The 14,037-nt window shown below is 38.3% G+C and overlaps 1 pseudogene; it reads left to right on the forward strand.

Moving 5' to 3' along the window:
- Window positions 1-5,114: 5,114 nt before the first annotated feature.
- On the forward strand, window positions 5,115-6,941 carry LOC149219193 (uncharacterized; annotated as a pseudogene).
- Window positions 6,942-14,037: the final 7,096 nt, after the last annotated feature.

Consider the following 14,037-nt stretch of genomic DNA (forward strand, 5'->3'; position numbering starts at 1 on the left):
GTAGCATTGCGATATCGCATCGCCGATATCGCATCGGCACTTTCAAAAGGTGGCAGGCCCTTCGCATAGTTATGTTTGCGATCCGATAGTCGGACCCGATGGGCATATGGCATTGTGCTGTATAAAATTTAAGTTCCGCCAGCGACCAACTTTCCCATGTTTTGTAATGTTTTTCAAGCATAGATTAAAATGCATCGCATATATGGATATCGCTTCGGCACATCGTAAAATTGGCATTTCGCTATGCGATGGTGCGATATTGTGATAAGTTTGCATTGAATGTAGATAGGATATTTTCAACCGAGTAATCAAAGCTATTTACTGCGGGTAAATGCAGGTAGGATATTTTCTTCTATCTTATTGTTTGGAATCTGATATGTTTTTCAACATATATAATGTGTAATGAACAGCAGTTCAGTAGACAAGTTAGACAGAGTGAGAAATCTTTGAAGAATCTGAGAGCTTTGCAATTATCTGTAAACGCACAACAGTGCTAAGATAGTTAAAACAGATTCTGGAACTGGAGCGTTCCTGATGTAACCCCTCTGTAAAGGAAGACAATTCTGTAACAATTTTTTTTTTTATGATCAAAGATCCTGTATTGAAATCAGAGCATTGTCTCTGTGTTAAGTTTATTTTTGTTTTTGGGATTTTAACAGAAAAAATGTCCAACAGTGGTATCAGAGCTAGTCTAGGCACTCAGTGATTCAAAAACGGAGTTTGTTTTTCACTGTAGGAGCTGTAAGAAGCTTATCAAGCAGAGAAAGTTTTTATTTCTTTTTATTATACAGTCAGTATCTCTTCTTTATTTATACAGGTTAAGATGGCAGATGCTGGAACTGGGTTGACAAATTCCCAACTGCCACAGTTTAATGGGAAAAATTACAGTTATTGGTCCATAACAATGAAAGCATTGTTTGCTTCTCAAGGAATATGGGAGCTGGATGAAACTGGCTATGCTGAACCAGCAGATGCAACAGCATTGGCTGCTTTGACAGTAGCAGAAAGAGACTAGTTGAAGAGCGACAGGAAGAAGGATGCCAAAGCCCTCTTTTTTCTCTTCCAATCAGTACATGAAAGTGTTTTTCCACGGATTGCAGCATCAATAAAATCCAAGGAGGCATGGGATATTCTCAAAACTGCCTATCAAGGCATGGAGAAGGTGAAGACTGCAAAGTTGCAGATGTTGAGGAGAGACTTTGAAATGCTCAGCATGAAGGAATCTGATACAATAGATTCATTCTTCACTCAGGTTATTGGGTTGATAACCCATATAAGATATCATGGTGAGATTCTTGAAGAAAGAAGAATTGCAGAAAAGATCTTGAGAAGTTTACCCTCAAGGTTTGAAGCTGTTGTGGTGGCAATAGAAGAAACAAAGGATCTCTCACAGTTCACAGTCGATGAACTGAGTGCTTCTCTTATGTCTCACGAACACAGACTGAGTAGAGGAACAAATTCCTCTTTTGAGCAAGCATTCAAGACTCAGATGTCTTTTGGCGAAGGAAAAGGTCGAGGCAGAGCAAATAATAGAGGTCGTGGAAGAAGCCAAAAAAAAGGCAGAAATAATCCTGCAAGCACAAGCGGAAGGAGTTGCAATCAGAACCAAGATGAAGGTTCCAGCAAACAACAAGCTCATGGACAAAGGTATGACAAATCCCAAGTCCAATGTCATTATTGTAAGAAATATGGGCATGACGCCAATGAATGTAGGAAAAAACAAAATGACATGAATAGTAGGCAAAATGCTAATTTTGCAAATGAAGAAGATAAGAATCCAAAGATTGTGCTGTTAACATGTAATATTGCACAAGACAAACAAGAAGATTTTTGGTTCTTAGACTCAGGTTGCAGTAACCACATGACTGGAAATATTGCAGTGTTTGCCAATTTGGATGAAAATGTGAAATCTGAGGTAACAACAGGAACTGATAGTAAGATATCTGTCAAGGGTAAGGGCAGAGTCAGTATCCAAGCAAGAAATGGAGAACAGATGATTGTGCCAGAGGTATACTATGTACCCGGTCTGAAATGTAATCTTTTGAGCATTGGACAGCTCATTAACAAAGGTTACAATGTGTTCTTCAAAGATGATATGTGTACAATCAGAGACATACCTCCAAGTAAGAAGATCATTGCACAGGTGCAAATGACCAGCAATAGAATGTTTCCTCTCAAACTCAGGGCAGATTTGAAGGAAGGAAGAACTATTGCAGCTGTAACACAAGAAGTCTTTCAGGAACAAGTGAAAGATGAGAATTGGTTGTGGCACTTGAGATTTGGACATCTCAATTTCGGAGGCCTAAATCTGTTGCACAGAAAGGGAATGGTAAAGGGATTGCCATTGATTGAGAAACTGGACAGCCTTTGTGAAGGCTGTATCGTGGGCAAGCAACACAGAGAAAGCTTTCCAACAGGAAAGATTATAAGGGCAAAATCACCCTTGGAAATTGTTCACTCTGATGTGTGTGGACCGATGCAAATACCATCATTTTCCGGAAATAAATATGTTTTAACTTTCATTGATGATTACACCAGAAAGACATGGGTGTATATGCTAAAACAGAAGAGTGAAGTGTTTGAGAAATTCTGCCACTTCAAAACTCTTGTTGAGAAGCAGTGTGGGCATTATATCAAAGTGCTCAGAACAGATAGAGGAGGAGAGTATATCTCCAAATACTTTCTGTGTTTTTGCAGAGAGAATGGCATACAAAAGCAGTTCACCACGAGGTATACACCTCAGCAAAACGGTGTTGCCGAAAGGAAGAATAGGACCATTCTTGACATGGTCAGAAGTATGCTAAAGGCAAAGCACTTGCCGCATGAGTATTGGGCAGAAGCTGTCACTTGCGCAGTTTACATCTTGAATAGATGCCCAACCAAAGCTGTCATGAACAAAATACCAGAAGAAGCATGGAGTGGTCAAAAGCAAACTGTCACTCACATGAGAGTATTCTGTTGTATGGCATATGCACATGTACTGGATCAGCTAAGAAAGAAGCTTGACAGTAAGGGGGAGAAGTGTGTCTTTATTGGCTATTGTGATGAGTCAAAAGCATACAAACTCTATAATCCATCCACCAAGAAATTGATAGTAAGTAGAGATGTGCAGTTCATTGAAGATGAAGCTTGGGATGGAAGCTCAGAGAAGACAGTGAATGTGAAGATAATTGTGTCTCACGAAGAAGAAGAGGAAGGGACAGCAGCAAATAATCCTTCATTGGTGGCTCCTCCTCCACCACTGCAAGTACAACAAACCACACCACAAGCTGGAATTCGAACAGCCTTGAGAAGTCAAGGAAGTGCTTCTTCAAGCACACCACAAGGATCAGAAATACCCTCAAGTTCGGATGGAACTCCTAGCACACCAAGAAGACCAAGATTCAGAAATCTGAATGAGATTTATGAACAGGGAGAGGTAAGTAACAATACCAGTCTGAATTCATTATTCGCTTTATATTGTCATGTTGATGACCCAGTTCATTTTGAAAATGCTGTAAATGAAGATAAATGGATTGAAGAAATGAATGAAGAAATTGGTGCAATTGAGAAGAGTAAAACATGGGAGTTAGTGGACCTCCCTGAAGGCAAAGATGCCATTGGAGTTAAGTGGGTCTATAAGACCAAAATCAATGCTGAAGGCAAGATTGACAGGCACAAAGCAAGACTTGTTGTGAAAGGCTACAAGCAGCAACAAGGTAAAGACTATGATGAAACCTTTGCACCAGTAGCAAGGATGGAAACAGTTAGAACAGTGTTGTCTACTGCAGCACAACACAAATGGAAGATTTATCAGATGGATGTTAAATCTGCATTCCTAAATGGGGTGTTAAAAGAAGAGGTTTATGTTGAACAACCTCCAGGCTATGAAGTTGAAGGCCAAGAGCATAAAGTCTGCAAACTGAAGAAGGCTCTTTATGGGCTGAAGCAAGCTCCAAGAGCATGGTACAGCAGAATAGATGCTTATCTGATTGACAATGGGTTTGACAAGTGTGATGGTGAACCCACACTCTACATAAAGGAGAATGACGGTAAGATTCTTATTGTTGTTTTATATGTAGATGATTTGATTTTTACTAGCAATGATGCTTCTCTCATTGCTGATTTTAAAGCAGTCATGAAGAGTGAATTTGAAATGACTGACTTGGGCTTCTTAAGATATTTTCTTGGAATTGAAGTAGACCAAAGTGAAAATGGTGTTTTCATTTCTCAAGTTAAATATGTAGAAGCAGTGTTAAAGAGATTTAACATGCAGAACAGCAAGGCAGCTGTGACTCCAACTGTAGTGGGGTTGAAATTGACAAAAGAAGACAACAACAAGGATTTTGATCCAAAATTGTACAAAAGCATAGTTGGAAGCCTTATGTACTTAACTGCAACTAGGCCGGACATTATGCACGTTGTGAGTTTAATCTCCAGATTTATGGAAAGACCAAAAGAGACTCATTGGTAGGCAACCAAGAGGATTCTAAGGTATGTAAATGGAACGAAGGGGTTTGGTATTTTATACTCCTCTTCTTAAAGTTTCATGTTGACAGGTTACACTGACAGTGATTGGGCTGGAAGTGTTGATGATAGGAAAAGCACATTGGGATATGTGTTTCATATAGGATCGGGAGCCATCTCATGGGCTTCCAAGAAGCAACCAGTTGTGTCTTTGTCAACAACAGAGGCAGAGTATGTGGCAGCAACAGCAGCAACATGCCAAGCAGTGTGGCTGAGAAGAGTTCTCAGAGACTTGTGTCATGAACAAGAAAAGGGCACAACCATTTACTGTGACAATAACTCAGCAATAGCATTGTCTAAAAACTCTGTTTTTCATAAAAGAACAAAGCACATAGACACCAAAATTCACTTCATACGTGAATTGGTTAACAATGGTGAGATTGTTTTGCAGCACTGCAGCACAGAGGATCAGTTAGCGAACATCTTCACAAAACCATTGGAAAAGAAAAGTTTTGATCATTTCAGGAAATGTCTGGGTATGTTTGAATGCCCAGCTGTTGAAATTAAAGGGGAGTGTTGGAATATTAATTCCAACTGCCGTGCACGATCAACGATTTCTTACTTCATGGAAATGCACTATCGGGAGGCAAAAACACTCCGGAACCTTCATGAAACAAAATCGCGGGCTTAAAGAGTCAATTCACGAGATCGGCTGGATCTGTCCGATCAACGATCCAGATCGTGTCGGTAGATCACAATCGGAGGAAGCAGGCAGCGACACTCAAGACCCCGCCGATGAGCGATCGTCGATGGGCAAATCGGCGTATCGGCGAGTCAGCACATTGGCGGGTTGGAACATCGGCATATCAGCGGTAGCATTGCGATATCGCATCGACGCTTTCAAAAGGTGGCAGGCCCTTCGCACAGTTATGTTTGCGATCCGATAGTCGGACCCGACGGGCATATGGCATTGTGCTGTATAAAATTTAAGTTCCGCCAGCGGCCAACTTTCCCATGTTCTGTAATGTTTTTCATGCATAGATTAAAATGCATCGCATATATGGATATCGCTTCGGCACATCGTAAAATTGGCATTTCGCTATGCGATGGTGCAATATTGTGATAAGTCTGCATTGAATGTAGATAGGATATTTTCAACCGAGTAATCAAAGCTATTTACTGCGGTTGGTAAATGCAGGTAGGATATTTTCTTCTATCTTATCGTTTGGAATCAGATATGTTTTTCAACATATATAATGTGTAATGAACAGCAGTTCAATAGACAAGTTAGACAGAGTAAGAAATCTTTGAAGAATCTGAGAGCTTTGCAATTATCTGTAAATGCACAGCAGTGCTAAGATAGTTAAAACAGATTCTGGAACTGGAGCGTTCCTGATGTAACCCCTCTGTAGAGGAAGACAATTTTGTAACAATTTTTTTTTATGATCAAAGATCCTGTATTGAAATCAGAGCATTGTCTCTGTGTTAAGTTTATTTTTGTTTTTGGGATTTTAACAGAAAAAATAAGTTTATTTTTGTTTTTGGGATTTTAACAGAAAAAATATCCAACAGGAGGAAGCGGGGCAACAATTTATTTAGGGTTCAGAGTTTCCGGTAGATATTCACCGTCAAAGAAAAAGCCATGGAAAGAGGAGAAGAGGAACTCCAGTTACTCGGCAGTGGGGAAGAGGCTTTCAGTACCCTTCTCTTCTCCTCCCGCCATGACCTAGTGCGCACTCTCGCTTTCACTCTGCTTTTCCCTCTGGCCTTTGCAACTCCGGTGCTATGCCAGATGCCCGGCCCTCTGGTGCTTTATAAATCATATCATGACTTCTTCTATCTGATCACTAAACCGGTACAGTCGGTAACCCTGGAATTGAGGGGCTTTCAACCGCTCCGAATGACGAATGGAGTGTTTGAATTTTGGATGCTGTCCACTGCGGCGGTCATGTACATGGCGGCTTCCATCTACACGGCCAATGAAGCTTCCTTTGCGAACACTTTGACCGTCGTTACCAGGTCTTGGAAGCGCCTGACAGTAACTCTAGTCTGGGTTTTTACAGTCGTCTTGGCCTATACCACGGTCTACATATTGGCCTTCTTCCTGGTTATGTACAACGTGGGATTCTATAAATATGTGAATTCAAGAGAGTTTCTTTTCAATTCAATTATGGTACTCGCCTTTTTCTTCTGTGTCCTTGTGTATATAAACATGGTTGGGTACCTGGCCAGCATTACATCTGTGCTGCAGGAGCAATATTACAACCCAGCTGCCTTGCGGAAGAGGAGGCGCATCATCAAGGGAAAACGGACAACTGTCTTGTCGCTCTTTATGCTTTACTTCGTATTTAGCCAAAGCGCTGAACTTTGCAGCCGCCGAGCTAGAGAGTGGCCGGGGTGGGTGGATAGTGACTAGGGCGATGCGTGCCACATTCCTTGGTGGGTTGCTGTGCTTGGTTATGTTCTGGGGCCTGGTGATGCAGAGCGAACTGTAATCACTAAAGCAAAAGTACTTTCGTAGTGCGTATAACAGGTATAGGTAGACTGCGTTCTTTTCCATTTCTCACTTGGAGATTTATAAGATAACCAACAGTGTACAACATACAAAATAAAGTTTCAGACCTCACAGTTACTGGACATATGGCCTTACGTTCACGGTTTCCATGTTGATAAATAAACTTAGATACAAGAATACGCATTGGATTCCATAATACAAATGCGTAAGTGCTTTTATTTTTTATTTTATTTTAAAATGGGCGAAGCCAAAATCAGTTTCAATGTTAATTGGAAAAGTAATTTGTCTTATATAGAGAACAGTTTGGATTTTGTTGCGAATGAAAAACAATTTACGTACTGGTAAAAAAATTTAAATAAATATTTCCAGTCTGCAAAACTAAAATTCAAGCACGGTCAGAATGCAACTTGTTTTTTCATGTGTTTTTTTTGTGCTTAGCGATTAAAAACACATTTTTCAAAACACTAATCTCTGCGAGCTGTCATTCATGTCACTGAAATTCGTGCCTGCAGAGTGAGACACAATCGACGAGGTGAGATTCTGGTTTACTGAAATTTGTGCCTGCAGAATGAGACGCAATCTACGAGGTGAGATTCTGGTTTACTGAAATTTGTGCATGCAGAGTGAGACGCAATCGACGAGGTGAGAGTCTAGTTTACAAGAGATAGATTAGGGTTTGATTCACTGTGCATTCATTTACGTTTTCGATTCAGAAAAGCCTAAAAAAACCAAAGTAAATAACGTAAGTCTAGAACTGTTCACTTGGAAAGAGGGGCTTCTAAATGTAAGGAATATTCTACCCACTCAATTGTGATGTTCTTTAGCAAATTATATAAAAGAAACGGAGTTGTTTAATTGTAAGCCAAAACAAAGAAAGTATTATGATTTCTTTTTAATTCCACAGCGAACTAATTCACATGGAAAGAAGGGCATCTAAATGCAAGGAATATTCTACCTACCCGATTGTTATTTGTGATGTTTTTCTTTTAGTGAATTATATCAAAGAATCTGAGTTGTCTAAGTATTATATATATATATCTATATATATATATATATATATATATATATATATATATATATATGTTTTTTTTGGAGGTTTTGTTATTATTATGTAGATATAAATTTTGGTCAAATTGTAAATTTTATTATTGTTTAATATGTGTTTTTGATTGTAATATTTAAAAAAAAATTAAAACACAAAATGTGGAGAACTTATAATTTAAACTTCTGATTTCAACAAATTCCTTGAATTATGAACAAATTTAATATGAAAAACCCCAAAACACAGAAACATAGAACAAGTAAACCCAAAACACAAACATATAACAAGTAAATTATATGAAAGTATTTATTTATGTATTTTTTTTAAATATAATTTTTTGGATAATTTGTTATCATAATTTATAATTTTTATATGTATTTTTGGAAAAATTATCATAATTCAGTGCTCAAACCAGTTGTGAGAATAACTATCAGTGGTTAATTCAATCTAACTCATCTCAGTTATTCAAGGAAAATTAAGCCACTTGGAATTACCCGGCTAGTGATCATAACCACCCAACATTTCACTCCTACTAAATGCCTGTGAGTCTTGGGCATTTGGCCTATTTCTCTAGGTTGGGAAATGAGTAGCAAGGAAAAAGCATGGCCATTTATGTATTTTGTGTAAATATACATTAAAGTTAATTAAAACATCTAAATTAAAATAGATGGCATTAATATTATAAAGTTCAATATAGTGTAGGGTAGATCCCAATACTACTCTTTCAAGAAGCCCAGGGAATTGGGAATTTGAATCTGAAACTTTTTAGCAATTAATATTTCATTTTCAAATTCAAAACCAATTAAACTAATCCGGAGGTAAACTATCATTCAATTATTGAATAAATAATATGATTTAAATAATAAGATATAAAATGTTTTAAAATATAATATTACTTCAAAAATATATAATTCCTAAAACCAAATAGATACCATGCCTTTACATCAACCGTTGAATTATGCGATTTGCGATTTGCGATTTGATTGCATCGCGCAATCGCATTCGGTGCAAAACAAGGGGGAGGCTTGACACATATGGGTGTGATCTGCGATATGGTGATCAAATAACATCGCAACATCGCATCGGAAGAATTCAAGGGAACAGGCGGAGGCAACGAGTATGGATGCGATTTGCAATCTGCGATTAGATCGCATCACAAGGGAAAAACAAGCGGTTTTCTGAAATAAACAACGCGGCAGTGGAAATTATATTTCAACACTCCCCTTTAATTTCAATTACTGGGTTATCAGTCATACCCAGACATTTCCTCAGAAATTCAAAGCTTTTCTGCCCCAATGGTTTGGTCAGAATGTCTACAACCTGCTCCTGAGTTCTGCAGTGTTGTAAAACAATTTCTCCACTGTTTACCAATTCCCTGATGTAATGAAACTTTGTGTCAATGTGTTTCGTTCTCTTATGAAACACATCATTCTTGGATAATGAAATAGCTGAACTATTGTCACAAAAAATCACAGTTACATTTGTTTTCTCTTGGCATAAACTCCTTAACATCCTTCTCATCCAAACTGCTTGACATGATGCTGCTGTAGCTGCCACATATTATGCCTCTGCTGTAGACAACACTACAATAGGCTATTTTTTAGAAGCCCATGAAATGACTCCTGAACCCATGTGAAAAACATAACCGGATGTGATTTTCCAATCTACACTTCTAGCCCAATCACTATCAGTGTATCCAATTAAATCTGAACATTCTGAAGTAGTGTATAAAATGCCAAATCTTTTAGTACCTTTAACATACCTCAGAATCCTTTTTGCTGCCTGCCAATGTGCTTCTTTTGGTCTCTCCATGAATCTGGAAATTAAACTAACAGCAAACATTATATCCGGCCTAGTTGCAATCATGTACATGAGGCTGCCAACTATGCTCTTGTACAAACTAAGATCAAAATCCTTGCTGTTGTCCTCTTTGCTGAGTTTTAATCCCATCACTGTGGTAGTGATTGCTGCTTTGCTCTCTTGCATATTAAATCTTTCCAACACTTCATTAACATATTTTGCTTGTGAGATAAAAATCCCATTTCCATTTTGTTCTACTTCTATTCCTAAGAAGTATCTCAGCAAACCCATGTCAGTCATTTCAAATTAATCTTTCATGACTGTTTTGAAATTTTCAATAAGATAATCATCATTGCTTGTGAAAATAACATCATCAACATATAACACAACAATTAGTAATTTACCATCCTTTTCTTTGATGTAGAGGGTGGGTTCTCCCTCACACTTTTCAAATCCATTTTCCAGTAGATAGGAATCTATCCTACTGTACCACGCTCTTGGTGCTTGCTTCAGCCCATAAAGAGCTTTCTTCAATCTGCATACTTTGTGCTCTTGGCCTTTCTTTTCATAGCCTAGAGGTTGTTCAATGTAAACCTCTTCCATTAACACTCCATTTAGGAATGCTAACTTCACATCCATTTGGTAAACTTTCCACTTGTTTTGTGCTACTATGGACAACACTGCTCTCACGGTTTCCATTCTAGCAACTGGTGCAAAAGTTTCCTCATAGTCTCTCCCATACTGCTGCTTATATCCTTTGACAACCAGTCTTGCCTTGTGTCTTTTTATTTTGCCTTCAGCATTACTCTTGGTCTTGTAGACCCATTTAACTCCAATGACTTCCTTTCCTTTTGGTAGTTCAACTAAATCCCATGTCTTGTTTCTTTCTATGGCATTGATCTCCTCATCCATAGCTTCTATCCATTTCCTATCCTTAATTGCTTCTTCGAAATGAACAGGGTCTTCAACATGACAATATAAAGCAAACAGAGAATTCATACCTTCATTTTCCGCCTCTCGTTCATAAATGTCACTTAAATTTCTGAACATCTTACCACTTTCATTTGGTGTACAAGTGCTTGAAGAAGCACTTGAATTTCCTCCTTGTGATGTGCTTGGAGAAGCACTTTCATTTCTCTTCAAGGGTGTCCCTTGTTGTCCTTGTGTTGGTGCTGCTATTTGGGGATGTATTTCAGCCATCTCCTCATCATATTCATCATGTGACAAAGAGTTTTTAACATTCACTGTCTTCTCTATACTTCCATCCCAAGCTTCCTCCTCAATGAACTAAGCATCTCTACTCACAATAAGCTTCTTGGTGGATGGGTTATACAACCTGTAAGCTTTGGATTCCTCACTGTATCCAATGAAAATACATTTCTCCCCTTTGCTGTCCAACTTCTTCCTTAGCTGATCTGGAATGTGTGCATAAGCCACACATCCAAAAACTTCCATGTGGGTGACTCCTTTCTTTGTCCCACTCCATGCTTCTTTCGGCACTCTGATCATGACTGATTTTGTAGGGCATCTATTCAAAATGTACGTTGCACAGTGTACAACTTCAACCCAATAATCATTTGGCAAATGCTTTGCCTTTAACATACTCCTCGCCATATCCATGATTGCTCTATTCTTCCTTTCGGAAACACCATTTTGTTGTGGGGTTTACCTAGTGGTAAACTGCTTATGAATTCCATTTTCTCTAAAAAAACGTATAAATTCCTTGGAGATATACTCACCTCCTCTATCAGTTCTTAGAACTTTGATATACAGCCCGCTTTGGTTTTCTACAAGTGCTTTGAAATTGCAAAATCTTTCAAACACTTCACTTTTGTTCTTCAGGAAATAAACCCAAGTTTTTCTAGTAAAATCATCAATAAATGTTAGTATATAGTGGCTGCCTGCAAGTGATGGAGTTTGCATTGGTCCACATAAATCTGAGTGGACAATCTCTAAGGGTGCTTTTGCCCTTATGCTTTTCCTGGATGGAAAACTTTCTCTGTGTTGTTTCCCCAAGATACAACCTTCACAAAGGCTGTCTGGTTTCTCTATCAATGGTAATCCTCTTACCATTCTTTTTCTATTCAACAAGTTAAGACCTCCAAAGTTGAGATGTCCAAATCTCAAGTGCCACAACCAATTTTCATCATTTGGTTTGCTTTGGAAAGCCTCTTGAGTCACTGCTGCAATTTCTTCTTTATTTTTCAAATCTGCTTTCATTCTGAGAGGGAACATCCTGTTCCTGGTCATCTTCACTTCATCAATACATCGTCTGTTGGGTGCTTTATCCATGATGGTGCATACATCATCCACAAAGAAAACATTGTACCCCTTTTGAGCAAGCTGTCCAATACTTAAGAGGTTATACTTCATTCCAGGAACATAATAAACATCTGCTATGGTTTTCTTTTCACCTTTCTTTGTTAAGACATTTACTTCTCCTTTTCCCATAACATAAACTTTATTATCAGTCCCTTGTGTGACTTGTGACTTCACATTTTGATCTAACATAGAAAACAGGGCTATGTTTCCTGTCATATGGTTACTGCAACCGGAGTCTAGAAACCATACATCTTCACTCTTTTCTTTAGCCATATTACAAGCTAAAAACATATTATTTTGGCTGATATTTTCTCTAGTGAAATTTGCACTAGTTCTATTATTCATATCATGCTGCTTGTTCCTACATTCATTTGCATAATGCCCATATTTTTTACAATAGTGACATTGGACATTGGAATTATCATACCTTTGTCCTTGAGCATGTTGTTGTCCAATTTGTGGGCTGCTGCCTTGGCCTTGGTTCTGATTTGGATTGCTGCCTCTTCCTTGAGCATTTGCTGGACTGTTTCTTCCACCTTTGTTTTGGCTTCTGCCTCTTCCTCTCTTGTTTCCTCTGCCTTGACCTCTTCCTCTTCCAAAGGACATCTGGGTCTTGAAGGCATGTTCTAGAGATGAGTTTTCATTTCTACTCAATCTCTACTCATGTGTTATCAGTGATGCATGTAGTTCATCAACTAAGAAGTTTGTGAGATCCTTTGTCTCTTCTATGGTGGTGACTATCACATCAAACCTTGAGGGTAAGATCCTCAATAGTTTCTCCACAATCCTCCTTTATTCAAGAATCTCTCCATGAGACTTTATCTGTGTGACTAGACCAATCACATGTGTGAAGAATGAGTCAATATTATCTGACTCCTTCATGCAAATATTCCCAAAATTTGTCCTCAGCAATTGTAGTTTTGTTGTCTTCACTTTATCCATGCCTTGATAGGCTATCTTGAGAGTTTTCCATGCTTCTTTGGATCTCTTAGCTGCTGCTATCCTTGGAAACACACTCTCATGCACTGCTTGATACAAAAAGTAGAGGGCTTTAGAATCCTTCTTCTTATTGCTCTTCAACAGATCTTTCTTTGCTTGAGTTAACCTATTAAACTCATTTTCATCTGCTGGTTCTTCAAGACCATCCTCAATAAATTCCCATAAGTCTTGGGAAGCAATCAAAGCTTTCATGGTTATTGCCCAATAGTCATAGTTTTTCCCATTAAATTGTGGGAGCTGAGTATTATAGATACCCATGCTAGTGCTGGCTCCAACCATTCTTGCACTCTTAATTATGCTTCAAAATACTTGACTGTGTATTGAAATAATTGACTGTCTTCAACAGTAGCACACAAACTAACTTGAGAAATACCTTGGATTTTTTTTTACTGAGTATTCACTCTGCTGGAGAAGCTGCTGTAGCAGGAAATCCCTCCTTCAGCTTCTTTGACACCTTCAAAGAGCCTGGACAAGCTCTGATACCATGATGGGAATTTCTGATAATTCCAAACAACAATGAACAGAGGTAAAATGCTCTGTTTCTTAACACCAAGATCTTAACACAGGGAAGCTAAGATTGTTTGAGAGAACAGAGTTATACACACACACACAAAACAAACTTTGTATTCATTAATAAAACAACTGTTGTTACAAAGATCGTCCTCTCTCAAAGGGATTACAACCAGAGAATGCTTCAGTTCCACAAAAAAAAAATTACTCTGTCTCTCGTTAGAAAAATTTACAATACTGTGTGTAAATTTTTTTACTTCTTACATTCACTGTTGTGCATTACATTAAAAAAAAACTATCCTTGCTATATAAGTTTACACTGCTGTATAAAATTTTCTTCTTACTCTCGCGGAGTTCTTACATACGCACTGCAACATTTTTGCCCCTCTTTTATGTTCAACAA

This window comes from Pinus tabuliformis, chromosome Q (genome assembly GCF_031772625.1).
Source record: "Pinus tabuliformis cultivar Carrire ecotype Pingquan chromosome Q, CPIR1, whole genome shotgun sequence".
In the NCBI taxonomy this organism is placed as follows: Eukaryota; Viridiplantae; Streptophyta; class Pinopsida; order Pinales; family Pinaceae; genus Pinus; species Pinus tabuliformis.